Source organism: Natator depressus, chromosome 19 (assembly GCF_965152275.1).
Source record: "Natator depressus isolate rNatDep1 chromosome 19, rNatDep2.hap1, whole genome shotgun sequence".
NCBI lineage: Eukaryota > Metazoa > Chordata > Testudines > Cheloniidae > Natator > Natator depressus.
In genome coordinates, this window is record NC_134252.1 from 5192339 (window position 1) to 5208553 (window position 16215).

Genomic DNA, 16215 nt, shown 5'->3' on the forward strand with positions numbered 1-16215 from the left:
TCTAATACACCCATCACAGTCGTATCTAGGTACATTGTTGCCACTTTGATGCACGTACATTGTGCTTAAACATGCGTATAGCTTGCTCTTCGAATATTGTGATGGATCTCCTGTGGCAGCATGGTTTGATAGATTAATACAACCAGTTCACTTCCACAGCAAGGGATTGGGAGGCTCTGAAGGGCCTGAGAAGTTAATCCTGGGATGCGCCTGTGCCTAGAGGCACTCAGAACTATGGATTTTCTTGATTATTCTTATTGATATTGTTGATATCTGTTGATATTCTTATTGATTTACAAACAAATATGTTTTCATGAGAACCCCACAAGTTTGGTCCACTCTGGAATTTTGCCTTTTCTGCTACAGAACTGTTTTTGATGACAAAATACGATGAAATGTCACCACTTTAAAGCAATCACCAGGGGCCGATTAAGGAAGGTGTGGGATGGGTGGAGAAGGGGCTTTTTTTCTATGCCAACACTGTGGACTTCACAGTTCGCTGTTTGTTGTGCCATAGCCAAGTACAACACCGTAGCAATGGTGAGAGAGCTCAGAACATCCATCTTCGAAAAGCCCATGGGCCTTCCACTTGAGCTAAAGGAGGCTTGCTGCCAGTGGTTAGCGGTACAAGACCTATGACACACAGCTGAGTAGGTCTGAGTCCATCCAGCAGGGGGCAATGACACACACGCACGTGATATATATAGAAATTTTATTTTAAAGCAGAGGTACGAGAAAGCAGGGTTAAGGTTAAGCATTCAACCTTTTCGAATTTTCTGACTGTTGACCAGTTATTTCCTCAGCTTCAGTGGTGCATGGATACTACGCCTCTTTACAGTTGGGGAAAAAAGGAGCAAGAGAAATGTAATGTGTGTGTAATGGCTGTGCAAATCTAGTTGGGAAAGCCCACTGCAGTCCTGTAGGATGAAAGGAACTGTAGTTATTTAGGTACCTACACAGGAGCTGAGCTCTTTGGAAAATCTGGCCCTTGGCAGTCATTGCAGGGTTGCTTAGCCAACTCCCAGACTTTGTCTTTGACCGAAAATAAAGGGCTCATGTAGTTGTTTGCAAGCTGAGCCTCCGGCTGCGTTCCTCACATCACTGCCCAAGGTGGGAGAGGTATTCAGCATCAGATCTTCTCCTGCAGGGCAAGGCTGACAAGCCACAGAGCAGGTATCATAAATAAGAGACCCACAAGAGGCTGACTTGCCACCTGCAACAAAAGCCAGACCTTCTGCCTACAAAACATGGCTGTGCTGACCTTAAGACTAGTTCAAACAAGCCAGGCCAATTGCCAGTGAAACCCCAGGGCCAAGCGGATTTGAGGTCAGAGATTACTGAAGTTCATCACCTCCATATGTATCATCCTCTGGACTTGCTGCCCTGGCCTCACCTCTGCCTGGATCCCTTTCTCAATAATACATGACTGGTGGCAGCTCAGCTGAATTATTCAAATGGCACTTTCCTTTCTCTTCCCACACCCCCACCTTGTATTATTTATCTGATTTTCTGTTTCCATGTGTTATTTATCAAGCTTTCCATGTCAGCTCCTTTGCTGGCCGGCTGATGGGGAGGCCTGCAGAGGCAGCCAGCCTGTTCTGCATACAAGGCCATAAATAACCTGAAAACTGCCAAGCTGTGACACATTTGGGGGACTTGGACTTAATATCTGGCAACTTCCATGGCATTGTGTGATATTTCTATCAGGATCCAGCTAACTTTAGGGCCTGTCACTCAGCACCAGCCGATTTCCCCACATTAGTTCTCCCTGCAAAACAAAGGACAGGAAAGGTGACGTTCTAATGACATCTCTTCAATAATGCCATGAGTGAAATTGACCCCTTGGCAGAGGAGCCAGCAAAAAGACTATTTATGGGGTGAACAAGACTTGTGCTGACAGTGGTGAATTTCACCCAGTGTGATCAGACTGTAAAGTTCATTATTTTAAAAAAATACAGAGCAGTAATGCCGGCTTTCTGATCTCCTGGGGAAGGAGAAAGGAAGGACCAGACTGCTGCAATTTAAGCCTTGACAAGTCAGTTTAATTCACTGTGTTTGGGAAAACAAAATGTTTTAATCCAGAAGTGAGTTAGAAAAATAGCAACAGCTGGATTTATTAAGACAAATGAGACACCAGAGCTGTGGGGAGAAGACCAGGACTGGAACAGCAGGTCACTTGTGGAGGTGCATTGGCAGAGCCGGGAGCACACCGCTTGAACTGCAGTACTTCCTGCAGGTCAGGATTTAGGGGCATCAGCAGATCTGTGCAAAGGGGTCTGGAAAGGCAGCGATGTTGAAGGTTACGACAGTGACTCTTAGCAGACCCCAGTGTGGGGAGCCCAAAGCTAGAATACGGGGGGGATTGCAGGTCAGGAGGACTGAGCGTGAGAGCCCCTAAGGGAATAGCAAGGAGCCTGCAAGTCAGGACTGAGATGCACTGGCTGAAGAAGGAGGCTAAGCCAACACTTTCCTGCAAGCTGCTTGATTCTAACAACCCCTTTCCATTAGTCTCTGGCTTACTTCAGTGCCCCAAACCAGCACAGGAGTAGCCATTTTTCTTTGGCCACACAAGAGTAATTGCCTTAATTAATTAATGGTTTTTGTGCTGGACAGAGCTATTGTCAGCAGTGCAGAATAGGGCCCCAAGACACAGAACAGCTCCATGCTCCGAGTGGCAGCCGGACAGCTTTTGACTGGTCCAGGGCCAAGGCTGGGAGAGAGAGCCTCTTTCCCTAAGGGCGTCTGGAGAATTATTAAAAAGAAAAGGAGGACTTGTGGCACCTTAGAGACTAACAAATTTATTAGAGCACAAGCTTTCGTGAACTACAGCTCACTTCATCGGATAAATTTGTTAGTCTCTAAGGTGCCACAAGTCCTCCTTTTCTTTTTATGGATACAGACTAACACGGCTGCTACTCAGAAACCTGGAGAATGATTGTAACCCAGCTGATTGGTCACGGGTGAAGATGAAGGATGGGAAGCCTGGGAAGCAGTGCATTGGTGACAGGAGGTGCATTTAACTCCTGGGCGCTGCAGAAGGGCATGGTGACTCTTTAATGGCTGTTCTCCATCATAGTTTCTCCTGTCACCTCTGCACAAAAAGGCAGCGTTTCCAACCAAAAAAGAGGGGTCAGCCCGTGTTGTGGAGGGGACAGGGGAGCCACCAGGCTTTACTGCAGTTGTTCCTATGGTTGGTAGCATTCTTTGTTATATCACAGTAGCACCCCACTGAGCTCAGACCCCCCCCCACCCACGGTGCTAGGTGCTACACAGAAACACAGCAAGGCAGTCACTGCCCCAATGGGCTTATGAGCGAAAGCGGCAAGACAGAGAGGGTGGAAGGGGAAACTGAGGCACAGAGCGGGGAAATGGATTATCCAAGGTCGGCCAGCAGGTCAGTGGCAGAGCAGGGATTAGCATTCAGACCCCCAGTGCAATGCCTCATCTGCCAGCCCATATTGTTGCTCCTTGTGCTTGAGTTTGTTCTCGTTCTCCCAAGGGAGAGGGGCTTTTTCTCTCCTTTTGTCTCTCACTTCCAGTCTCTGCTTCCGAGACTTGATGCGAATGCTGCACGTTTTCCCCCAAAGCTTTCTCTTAGGGCCAGATCCTCAGGCAGTACCCATAGATGCCGCTCCATTGAAGTCAATGGAGCTACACCGCTTGACACCAGGCGAGAATCTGCCCAAGCCTCTTCTCCATGGCAGGACGAAATCAGTGGGCATGATCCCAGGTTGGAGCCCTGTCATCGCTGACTCAGCTCTTCGTCCTTCCAAGGCAAGTTCAGTGGTTTGCTGTGCTGAGGTTCTTCTGGGTGGGACCTTTCAGACTCCAAGCTTCGGTCTGCTCTGCAGTGACATTTCATACATTAGCTCGAAGATCCTGAGCAAAATTCTACCCCAGACCTCCGTGCATTTAGCTGCACCTCCTTTTCCCCGCAGCCTCTTGCCATGCTGCCTGCTTAAATATATCTCAAAAAACACTAGCAACAAGTAACTCAATCCGGAGCAGAGGCTGGCCTGACTTTGGGATGAACAAAGGAGGGAAGCAGAGCTATCATCAATGCCCTTCACTGGCACATGTCCTCTTTGTGCGGAGTTCTCCTTTGCCACGCTGGTAGTGCCCTTTGTTGCAAACTGACAAGCTCTGAGGTCCCTGGCTATTCCTTCTGGTAGGCGGGATGTTAACAGCAGAAGGGCAGATTGCTGAGCTGCTGCTGTCAGCATGAATCTTCATTCTTTGCGCCTCCCCTCCAATTTTCTAACTCTTCTGCCCCCAAATCCTGACAAACATGTTCATCCCACAGCAGTTGGGGTGGGGGGTGGGAGGAGCAAACCTCTCAATGGAACCTACATTAGGAGTGTTGATCTTTGTCTCCCTCTAGTGGCTACTCCACATAAGAGGTTAAGAGTCTGCTACCGCTGCCAGCTGACAGAGTTACTCCTTTAGCTAAAATGGTAGAAGCTCGTGCTTTTAGCACTGACGTTCCCGAGTTTGCACCCCACCATGGCACTGAGGGCAGTCAGCACCCTGAAGATTGGATCGCTGATGAGTGGGAACTCTGCCCACAGAGGAGTAAGATTCCTTTCTCTCTACAGCTGCAGAAACAGGTGGGTGTGAGTTATCTTCCACCCAGCGTGTTCCCCTTTGCAGGAGGTTTGGTATTTGGCCCCTTTCCTTTGAGGAGATTTCAAGGGTAAGAGCATTGTTCCTCCTTTTCCCCCCACATGTCATCAGACCCTTCTCTTGGCTGTTGGTTCCGGTCAGCAGGCCCCACTAGCTGGGGCTGGAGGCCGGTGATGGCAGCTGTTGGAGGGATGCTCGCGTTTCCGGCCATTTGTCACAGTTAGCTCCCTGGTAAAGGATATTGGAATCAAATGAGAATATATGGACCTCTGCAGGGAAATCACTGGGAGAGAGTTCATCGGCCAGAAACACTCAAACGACCTAATTCCAACAGAAACCTTTCTGCAAAGAGAGAACAAACAGTGCAGGAGTCTGTGTCACTCTCTGAGGGCCAGAGCCTGAATGCTCTGCTTTTGGTTTCTAAGCCTGGCTGTCTCTCTAAAGTCAAGTTAGGCATGTACCTACATGACTTCCTAAAGGGGGCCCTTAGCACTTGTCGTCCAGTAGCTAGCAAAACCCAGCCATACTCCTGGAAGTTTGGCTGCCACCATTTTTAGGGTGTCCAACTTGAGACATCCTGGGCCTGATTCTGTGAGGTGCTACATGAGAAAGTGAAGTCAATGGGAGCTGCAGGAGCCCAGCACCCCTCTGAAAATCGGATTCTATCTGGGCACCCTAAATCAGGCCCTTTACAGCAGAGCACTTAAGAATGTGCTATGAAGAGGTGCTTAAGGGCCAGAGAACTCAGCATCAAGCCCCTGGTAAGCGCTTGTTGGTTTAGTGACATGCCCAAGGCATGAGTCAGTGTCAGAGCTGAGACTAATACTCCTGTTTAGTGGCTCCGATTCCTATTCTCATGCCTCATTTTTCCAACCCTCTTGAATATTTTGCTTTTGGGTTCTTGTGTGCCAATGATCTCCAGTCACCACTGGAAGCGTTGGTGATAGAGTGTCCTGACCAATGGCCCTCCCTTCTCCCAGTAAAGCAGCTTCCAAGGCAGTGCAGGAGCTGCTGTTGAGGAAATGGATGTTGTAGCTACTGGATTGCCCTTTGAGGCCAGTTTCATGGCTATCGCTTTCCTCTGTAGCCAGACATGCGGCCGGAACGCCAGCAAGTTTATTCACCTGGATTCTAAGGCCATCTGTGCGTCCCCTAGCAGGGAAAGCAGGTTTTGCAGCTGACCGTGAGGAAGATTCTGAACTGTTCTAGAATGGGCCATCAAAAGATGAATAATGTACCCGCTCCTCAACCCCTCATCCTGCCCCAGGGCACTTCCTGCACATGGAATCTTTCATCTCAGTGCTAGTGGCTTTTAAAATAAATAAGAGGCTGACATCTCTGAGTGCGCTTCCCTTATTGAAGTTTCTTACGTAGCACATATTTTTTCCCCCTTTTTCCTCTTTCTTTTTGCTGACATGTTAATTTGTGCTGGGGGTTTAAGAATAAAAGGCACCTCCCCCCAGTCATTTAGCAGAGAAGGGGAAACTCTGGCAAAAAGATCTGTACCTTCTGAGTTCTCTGAATATATATATAAAACACTTCCCATCTGCTTTTCTTTTTTTATCAGCAAAATGTTTTCCCAAAGCGAAGATACATCACAACAAGAGACCAAATCTTCTTCCCAACCCCCCTCTTTGAACTGGAAGGAACAAAGTAGCAGATTCCATTTCTCCAGGCATACCTGGCCCTGCACCCCAGCTACATGGGGATATGCCAAGCCCTCAATGCTGCTGACATTTTAATTCTTCAGGAGGGGCATGGTGAGAGCTTGCTACTACTTCACCGACCTATCACACCTCCCATCTGAGGTGTGCAAAATCCTTTCAATATAGTAGATTTAGCTTCACAGTTCCCCTAATTTATAGATAAGGAAAATGAGGATCTTGCTATAGGGTGTAGCAGAGTCAGGAATAGAACTCAGGAGTCCTGACGCCCTGGCCTGTGCTGAGCTAATCCTTCCTTTTCAAAGAGGAAGAACCGGAATCTATTAGAAGAGGGCCATAATCAAGTTGTAAGGTCATGATCTGCTGATGTCAAAACTGACTTTCTTGTTTTAAATCATCCACCAGGTGACCAGCTGCCCTAGTCAAGAGCTCATGTAGGTTTCTCCAGGGAGTGGGGGAAAGATGGTTTGTTTACGCTCTTCATTTCACCTGCGTTTCTGCCGCAGAGTCATAAACCCGAGGCTGGCTGCAGCAAGGGGAGCTTTCTGCTCATTCCCTCTTCTGTGTCTTCCTTTTGACAGAAAGCCCTGGAACTTGATTTTTCTGGCTTCATGGTGGCTCCTTTCCACCTCCTCAGCATCAATTCACATGTTGTTTATTGCTCTCGGCTCAGGGCAGTTGCCATATGCGCACGCCGCACCTCGAAATGGTGAAGGGATGACTTGATATGCAGAAAACCCACAACTGCCAGGGGATGTGTTGATCTCGCCCCGATGTATGATGGCTCCTCAGCTAATCAGGATAGCATCATAAATCAGGTAACAGCCACCTCCACTTCTTGACATTTGTGTGCTAGGCTCTGCTTCAAAAATAATCAAGATATGCTACAGACCTAGGTGTGCTCATTGGCAACAAACTTCCATGTCCACTCAGACAACTTAATGAGAATTTTTCCCTTGAGATCATCCAAATTAGGTGAGAATCATGAGATGGCATGAGAATAGGGTGCATTAACTAATCACAATTTAATGTACAAAATTAGGTTATACCACTCCAGTTCCAACTGGGCAAAATCCTATTTCTTTTTCCAGTTCTCCTTGGAAGGTGATATGCTTATATACCTACACTGAGGTTGCTTAATGAGTTGCTGCAATGGATTTGCATGGCAGAGAGGCCTGAAATCTCCACTGTGATGTGCTCGATCAGCTGCTGTAGAAGCATCAGGATATTTCACAGCACCTGAAACCAATTTGTCCATGAAGGTCGGCATCGGAAGTGGCCTAAACTTTGATACTTCAGAGGCAGATGAGCCGCACCCCAATGAAGCTGGCCAAGGTTCTCAAGGTTTGATAGGTAGGACCTGTGAAGAGATTGAGCGTGCCCGGTACGGAATAGTCAGAGACTTTAGATGCCGAACTCTAAGAAGTAAAGGTGGGTGGGAACTGGTTTTCCTGTCCCATGAACATTTTCCCATCCCAAATCGGGATGAAAACATTTGAAATCTCAACAATTTTTGCAAACTGAAAATCCCCCACTCCCCCCCAAAAAAAATTCAGTTTCAGTCAATTGAAACATTTTGTTTTTATAATTTTGAAAAATGTCATGTAAATTGTGATCACTTTTAATTTTTTTTTTAACTGGAATCAGCTTAAATTTAAAATTGAAACATTTCAGTCGCTTGGAAATTAATAGTTTTATTTTTGATTAAACAGCATTTCTGATGAAAATGAACAAATGCATCATCAGATAATTCCTGACCAGCTGTACTAAAAAAGCCTCTTCGGAGCGTAGGTGACCTGTGATTTCAAAGGCTGTGATAACGTGGCCAAAACTGGACACACAACCTTGCCATCCCAGCAAGCTCCCCTCCTCCCACCTCCAATGTTCAACTTCTTGTGCCAAAGCAAGAAGGTGCTGGAGCTTCTCAATGAAAGAATTATGAGATTTTTTTTTAACCTGGAAAGAACAACATATTTTCCCTTAATCGTTTCCTTGGAAATGGATGAACCGTTTTAGCTGAAACTTGCCAAAATAATTCAGACCGAGGCAGATGCCTAGAGTGGAAAATTTCAGCCTGAATACTTAAAATTTGACAAAATTATAAGCAACTGAAAACAGGGTCTCATAATGGTATCGGACACCAGCTCTGCCTGTAATATATGTAAATAGATTACATTATAGATAAGGTAGATATAAGGTATAGATATAGATTACATTATAGATAATAGATAAGGTGCCAGTCGATGAGCACTCAAAAACAGGTAGCCATGCTCCTGGCCTATATAGGACCAATAAAACTTGATGCTGTGCTCTGCAAAAGGCTTCCTTTAGCAGCTTCATACATGTAGCTCTTAACAGTGGCAATTCCTACCTGACCCGGGGTGATGGCCTGAAGCATGTGGTTTGATGGCTCCGCTCTGAATAATTCAGGTTCAAGTGGTGCGGTTACTCCAGATTTACACCAGTATAACGGAGAGCAGGGATTTGGTGATGTGGGCCAGCTCTGTGGGCCGTTGCACCGGGATTATAACCCTCATCCATTGAAATCAAAGGAGTTCCTGAAAATGTAGCCCCCAATCCTGCAGTCAGATCTGCCATGATGGTGTGCACTTCATCACGGACTTTGCTAGGATTCTGTGCAGGCAGAAGGGCCTATATAGTTAAATCGTTGGTGCCACCCTTTCTATATACACTGATTAGCGGGTCCAGCCTTCGCCAGTAACAATAAAATAGTAAGACAGGAGTAGTCAAGCTTGATTGCTTAATTAATAAAGTTGCCCTTATTATTTAAGAATAGTGCATAACAAGGAGAGATATACAGTGCCCAATATTCATGGAACCGAAGCTTGCAGCCAATGACACAAATGACAGTCTGGTCTCAGTCTGGTCAAATTTCTCTTCTTTTTTTATTGTCTGCACTGTAGGCAATCTATAACTTCCCTTTTGTCAGACACATGACAATTATGCAGGTCCCTTTTTGTCTGGTACATGTTGCTAATTTCCAGCCACATATTCAAATATCCAAACTTTCCCTACTAGTGCAGTTCATGCAGCTTGCAGTTAGAACACTGGTTCTGATAAACAGGATATTATGCTAAAGATTAATCAACTAAACTGTCCAGTCTTACTAGCTAAGTTGTTCCATTCTTAATAAAGGTTACACAATTTATTTTTATTATTACAAATTATTCTTAAGACGTGCTAGGGTTTTGGTTCCCTTGACAAGAGGCCTTTACTTAGGAATAGGTCCTTTGGCTTAATGGTCAACGTTATCAATTGGAAGGGGTTCTACTGTAGGAGGCTGGGGTTTGGAATCAGCTGGAAGGTGGTTGTCTGTCTGTCTGTCTCTTCTGGGTTTTGACCAGAAATTCTATCCTGGACCTGAGAAACTTTCATCAAAACTGATACATTTCTACAAGAAAATTTCAGTTTCAATGAACTGGTGTTTTCCTATGAAAAATTGTTTCACTGAAAAATTCCCAACCAGCTTTAGTTATAAACACCTAGATACACAGGTGAGTGGGAAAATGGGAGTTACCTAGCAATTACAATAGGTCTGGAAGGCAGGTCTCCTGGGTTCTCTTCCCAATGCTGCTACTGCTCTAGTGTGAATTTTGGATGAGTCTGTTGACTTCTCCATTCTTTAGTAAACGGGATGACAAGGGCTTGTTGCATGTTTGTTACACACCATGTCTGAAAGCTGCTGCATAAGTGTCGAGCCTTGTTCATGATAGTCTTTGCTGTGGCAACATTTTCAGTTTGGCTGAACCCATTCTAGTCGTATGAATTTGGACAGGCCCTGGGATGATAGGAGGGGACCAGAAAGTATCTCCTTTGGGTCTTACCTCCTTGCTTTGATGTGTTTGGATTCACCTACATGATCCATTGGCCTTTGCTTGCTTTTCTCCACAGGATGATGGAATCTTAGTGCTGATGGATGTTGAATCTGCAGTTTCTGGTTGCTGGGATTAGCCATTATTTAGTCATTAGCCTGTAGGGCAACTGCAAATCAATTGTTTCTGTTGCTCTTTATCCCACATAACAACCTCCACCCACATGGAGTTCTGTGCTGCTTGACAGTGGGAGTTTACCCTGCAGCCCTAGTTGAAAACGGTTGCCCCACAAACACAACCAAGCTAGTCATGAAAGGAGCTTAGGCTTTTATCGGCAAACCCTTTTCTCGGTTCTCGGGGCCAGGCAAAGCCATCCTGTGAAGTTCTCTCCAGTTTATGTCACTGTGGCTGTGGTTTAAAATCCAAGGCTTAACAGGCCCTCTGAAGCTATCTGGGCATAAATCCAAGCCAGTTCATCATTATTAATATATTTTGTTGCAGAACATAACGAGAGGAGCTGTGTGCCTCCCTAGCATGTGAGTCTGCATAATGGAATTCACTTTTTATCTTAAGTTGCATCTTCTAGTTTGTCTGTCTGAATTCTTCAGAGAGGATGTTATTTTGCTTTGGGAGAAAGCATAGCCCAGTAGTTAAGGTGCCAGCCTGGGACTTGGAACACTTGGATTTAATTCACTGCTGTGCCACAGACTTCCTGTGTGACCTTGGGCAAGTCACCTAGCCTTTCTGGGCCTCAGTTCTCCATCTGTAAAATGGGGATAAATAATATTCCTTCCCTACTGCACAGGAGTGATGTGAGGTTACTGGTGGGGTCTTCACCAGTTTGGACAGAGGTAATTTGACTCAGGGCCTCTTATTATTTATATTACAGTGCTCCTAGAGAATCCAGCAATGACCAGAGCCCCACTGTAGTAAGTGCTGTGGATTCACAGAGTCTGTGCTCCAAAGAGCTTATTACCTAAACAGAGATACAAGGTGGGTGAGGTTATATCTTTTATTGGACCAAATTCTGATATCCTGGGACCAACACTGCTAAAACAAGACTATAATCTAAATAGACAAGACACACAAAGAGTAGGAGGTAATAGAGTACCAGAGAGGAGAATTGTCTATCCAAGGTCGTACAGCAGGTCACTTGCAGAGTTAGGAATAGAACACCTGTCTCCTGAAGCCAATGCACTAGGCATTAGACTACACTGTTTCTCTTCTATTGCAAAGCCACCTGGGGAGGGGGTGGTGAGAGTGAATGTCGATACCAGGGTGATAGGCTGCTTAGAAACACCTAATACACAGAGATGTTAGATGGAGGAGATGGAGTGTTGGCTGCCTCAGGCTTCACAAATTCAATCTCAAAATAAGATGGACATTTTTAAGGGTGAGGGTAATTAACCATTGGATAGCTTGGATTCTCTCTCAAAGGCTATTGGACTTGAAGCAGGAATTACTTCAGGGAAGTCCTGTGGCCTGTGATATGCAGGAGGACAGACTGGATGATCCCAGTGGTCTCTTCTACAAATCTGAAACTGTCCTCCTAGCACCATGGACAGAGCTTAGCGCAACTAGTGAAGGAGGACATGAAGGGGGAACTGTGTGGAGAGAAGACTTGTCTCTGAACTATGCTGTGGTCTCTCCCAAATCACATCTCTTTAGACTATGGGCCTGTGCCAGGTTAAGGAGTGGGACAGCAGGTGGGGGTGGGTGGGTGAAGGGCCATATCAGGGTTCCTTGGCAAATCCAAAGGATGCTGCAGATCAGAACAGGTGCCTTGACAGAGCTGTGTCCAGGGGGCAGGACCTGAATCACAGAGCTGATCCAGGGACTGTAGTCATGTGCATTGGCAAAGCTATGCAAGTCTAGCTCACACACCACCTTGGCTTCATCCAGTCCCTCATTTTCACCACCGCTAACAGATTTAATGTAGCGCCAAGAAATACCCTCTTATGGACATTTCTCAGGACACATCCAATAAAGGAAATGGAGAAAGGGTCAGGAGGGAGCTTTTACATGGCACATGCAATTAGAGTTCCAACAGAAGGGGCTCCTGACAGATCCCGATGCAGACCACAAGGCTAAAGAGAAGCAGTTTCAACCACTTCTTCCAGCTCTTTGAAGGCCCCCATGAATTATTCGAGGCAGAAATTGAACTTAGTCTTTCAGCACTTCACAGGATTCAATATCAAAGGTGACAAGGTGATGGGGAGCAGCATTTGGGATTTGTGCATCTCTTGTGCTGCCATATGGCTTGCTTATTCCCACTTAGATTCTTATTCAAACCTACAGAGGCTGTTCTGCTCAGCTAACTCCCTGTGCGTGGTAGGTGAGGCTGCTGATCGATGTGGACTATGGGGAAATCAAATGTAGACTTGCTTTAGGAAGTCAGTGTTGTACGTATACATTAGTGGGCCCCTATCATTGTATTGAGATATCTGGGACTGGTCTCCTTAGGTTATTAGGGGGATTGGAGCTGTAGCATGTTGGGTTTTCCTCTCTCAGTTCCAAGACAGAAAAAGATGAATAATAATATAGATAATGGGCCAGATTCTCCCCTCAGCTACGCCAGCTTAAATCTGAAGTAACATTTGAAATTGATGGAGTTAGTCTGGATTTCATAGAATCATAGAATATCAGGGTTGGAAGGGACCTCAGGAGGTCATCTAGCCCAACCCCCTACTCAAAGCAGGACCAATCCCCAACTAAATCAACCCATCCAGGGCTTTGTCAAGCCTGGCCTTAAAAATATCTAAGGAAGGAGATTCCACCACCTCCCTAGGTAACGCATTCCAGTGTTTCACCATCCTCCTAGTGAAAAAGTTTTTCCTAATATCCAACCTAAACTTCCCCCACTGTAACTTGAGACCATTAGTCCTTGTTCTGTCATCTGCTACCCCTGAGAACAGTCTAGATCCATCCTCTTTGGAATCCCCTTTCAGGTAGTTGAAAGCAGCTATCAAATCCCCCCTCGTTCTTCTCTTCCGCAGACTAAACAATCCCAGTTCCCTCAGCCTCTCCTCATAACTCATGTGTTCCAGTCCCCTAATCATTTTTGTTGCCCTCCGCTGGACTCTTTCCAATTTTTCCACATCCTTCTTGTAGTGGAGTAAACTGCTGCAAATGAGAGAGTACAGTTTGGGCCTATGGATTTTCTCTCTTCTATGCTATGTTGACCTACCCCAGCTGAGCATCTGGACCAAGGAATCTGAATTCCCCTTTCAGTCCCTAGAAGTGGTGCCTCCAGATCAGCGGTGGAGATGCCTCCGCAAGGGGCAGTCTGGCAACGCTTGCCTTGCCGCTCCCCATGTGTAACGTGTGCGCAGAGAGGCAATGAACTTCATTCTCCAAGGGTGTCACTCTTCTCCAGCAATCAATTTTGTTCTACAATAAAAATAAGAAACCCTTGCAACGTCCCATGGGATTGGAAAGAAGAGGACGTTGATGGAGAACAGAAATTACCATCTGAGCCATTTTAGACTGGCAAATTCCAATTTTGTTGTTGTGGCAAACTCTAAGCAACTTCGGTGCAATATTCAGAGGAAAGTTCAGAGCGGGACAGTGCACTGGGCCAACGGTTGGACTGGACGCGCAAACAAAGAAGAAAAGAAAACACAGAAACCTCGGACTGTGAGCCAAATGGGACCTGCTGCCCCAAAGCAGGAGCATAGGGCAATGAGAAGAAGAAATACTGGATAAAAGAGCCCTTCAGAAAACACATCCTGAAAAACAAGATACATCCTTCTCTGGAATATGTGTTTTGGGCTCCACGAGCAGCAGAAATCGTAGCACTTACCAAGGAGATGGCGCAGATGCTGGATATTGGGCTGCTAAGGAACCCTAAGAAGAATAGCTAGCACAATGGTATCCTAGCTATACTGAGGCCTCTGCCCTACTCTAATAAGGCTCTGACTCTGCTCCCAGGGGTACAATGAGATGCTGAGTCAGTGTATTTCCTGGGTGGTGCTGACCCGTGCGGAGAAGGTGGTTGCAGCTACTTTGGGCTGACATAACCCTCCCCCAGTCGTGGATTTTCTGCGTCCTGTAGATGAATAGCCAGGGGTTGATGATAGCATGAGCCAGAGTAAAGCCAGAATGAGTATTGGCTCCAGAATGAGTATTGGGGGCTTATCTGAACTAAATCACCGCTGAATGCCAGGAGGTCTTGGTCATGCTTCCCTGGCCTGTACTGATAGCTCATTCCAAGTAAGCACCAAAGTCTGGATGGGACATGAAGCTGCCCAGCCACTGTGGGGCCCCAGCTGAGATCACTGCTGGTTTCTACCAGTGGGTGTCTCCTTCCTGGGAGTGCTGGGAGCCAGGCTGAATCAGCCCTATTGCTTGTAAGCATACCAATGGGTATTACATTACAAGAGGTGGAGGGAAGTCAGAGGGCAGCCTTGGATATAGTACTGACTTCTTCCCAGTGGTGTCATTTCAAATTAAGCTAGTAACTCTCCAGCTGGTGGCAAGAAGGCTTTTTTGCTGAACCCATTTGACTCCCCTCCTGCCATGTCCTAATCCTGTGCAGTGTAAATCCAATCCAGCCCTCTCAATTGCAGCTCTGAAGACATTAATAGTCTCCTGCAGGGTAGATTTCTCGCCCACCCCTGCTGAGGGCTCTTTCCTCTTGGTGGGAATCTTGGAGGTGACAAACACATCAAATGATGGTTGAGAAAAGGGGCTTTTCTACCATCAGAGGCCGGCAGTGGGCAGACTGGGGCTGTCAATGGCTTTGCAGGGTGGAAGCAGATGCAGATCATGCTGTGCAGTCAAGAATCTCTGGCTGTATCATACTCCCTGGCTTGTGAAGCTCAGATACAGAGTGGAGGTGACATTTACACTGTTCATGAAGTGGGTGGAGGAGACAATACCAGACCTTATATGGCACCTTTCCTCTGAAGATCTCAAAGTGCTCTACCAAGGGTGGTAAGTCTCATTTTCCCCATTGTGCAGAATGGGGAAAACTGAGTCACAAAGAGCTTTAGACTCCAATCCCGCAAAAACTTAAGCATACGCTTGACTTTCAGGAGGTACGTTGTCCCATTGACTTGGAGGAGGTTGCTCATGTGCCCAGAGTTGAGGACGCGCTTGTGTACTTCTCTGGATCGGGACCTAAGGCCAGATCCTCAAAGCTTTTTAGGTACCTAACTCCCGCTGAAATCAATGGAAAGTCTGGGCCTAAATGACGTATCAAAGGGAAGGTCTCAAGAATTGAAATCTCCTATTATGTTAGTGACAGGGTCACCCCATCTCTCCCCATATTGAATATAAAATAGCGAGAGGCAGTGGCCTCCCAGAGGAGTTAACATTTTAAATAGCCAAGAGAGACAAAGCAGAGGAGGAAGGAAGGACCATGACTCCCGTTTTACACATGAGGAACTGAGGCACAGAGAGATGAACTGGCTTGGGAAGCCAGGGTCACACAAGGAGTCTGTAGCAGAGCCAGGAGTGAAATGCAGGTCTTCTGGGCTCTAGTCCAGGTCTGTAACCACAAGGCCCTCCAACCAAGTGAGGTTTCCGGGTTGTCTCAGCATCATTCCTGTGGGGATTTCCTGCTTGTCCTGTGGATGTTTTGTGGAGTGAAACACCTGCACAAGGGTGAGGAGAGAGACTCACTCGAGAGCTCCCCCACCCCCTGCACACCAGTAGCCAACTCTTCCCCACCTGGCTTCATTTCCTACTCAGTCCTTGTTAAATCATTACTGGAGATCAGCTTGCAAGACAGGAGCTCAGATTCCCTGTTTCCATGGGAAACTGACCAGCCTGCAAGCTCCAAATGCCAGTGCTGCCAGAGCCACTTCCCAGCCTCCCTGCCATGAGCCAGAAAGGAGCAGAGCTGCGTCCTTCTTTGACTGACGCTGAGAATTACATGCATGAGAGCAGGTGCCGGCGTGGCTCTTGGCTGGCGGGGGAAAGGGAAGTGGGAAGGAAGAGGCTTTGATATTCCAGACTGAGTTGTCACGTAGTTCGGGTGATGGAAGCAAACTGGGGTCAGGACAAGTGAAGGCAGGGGTGACCCTCCTGCTGCTCCTTTAATTACCACTCACTTTGCTGGCCGGTGGATGTCTGAGGCTGCTGACAAGCAT

The 16215-nt window shown here is 46.7% G+C and overlaps 1 long non-coding RNA gene across 1 annotated transcript in view; it reads left to right on the forward strand.

The window, feature by feature from the left end:
• LOC141974579 (uncharacterized) overlaps positions 1 to 16215 on the forward strand; it is a 55004-nt gene that overhangs the window by 5215 nt on the left and 33574 nt on the right. The gene's annotated exons all lie outside the window — the stretch shown is intronic.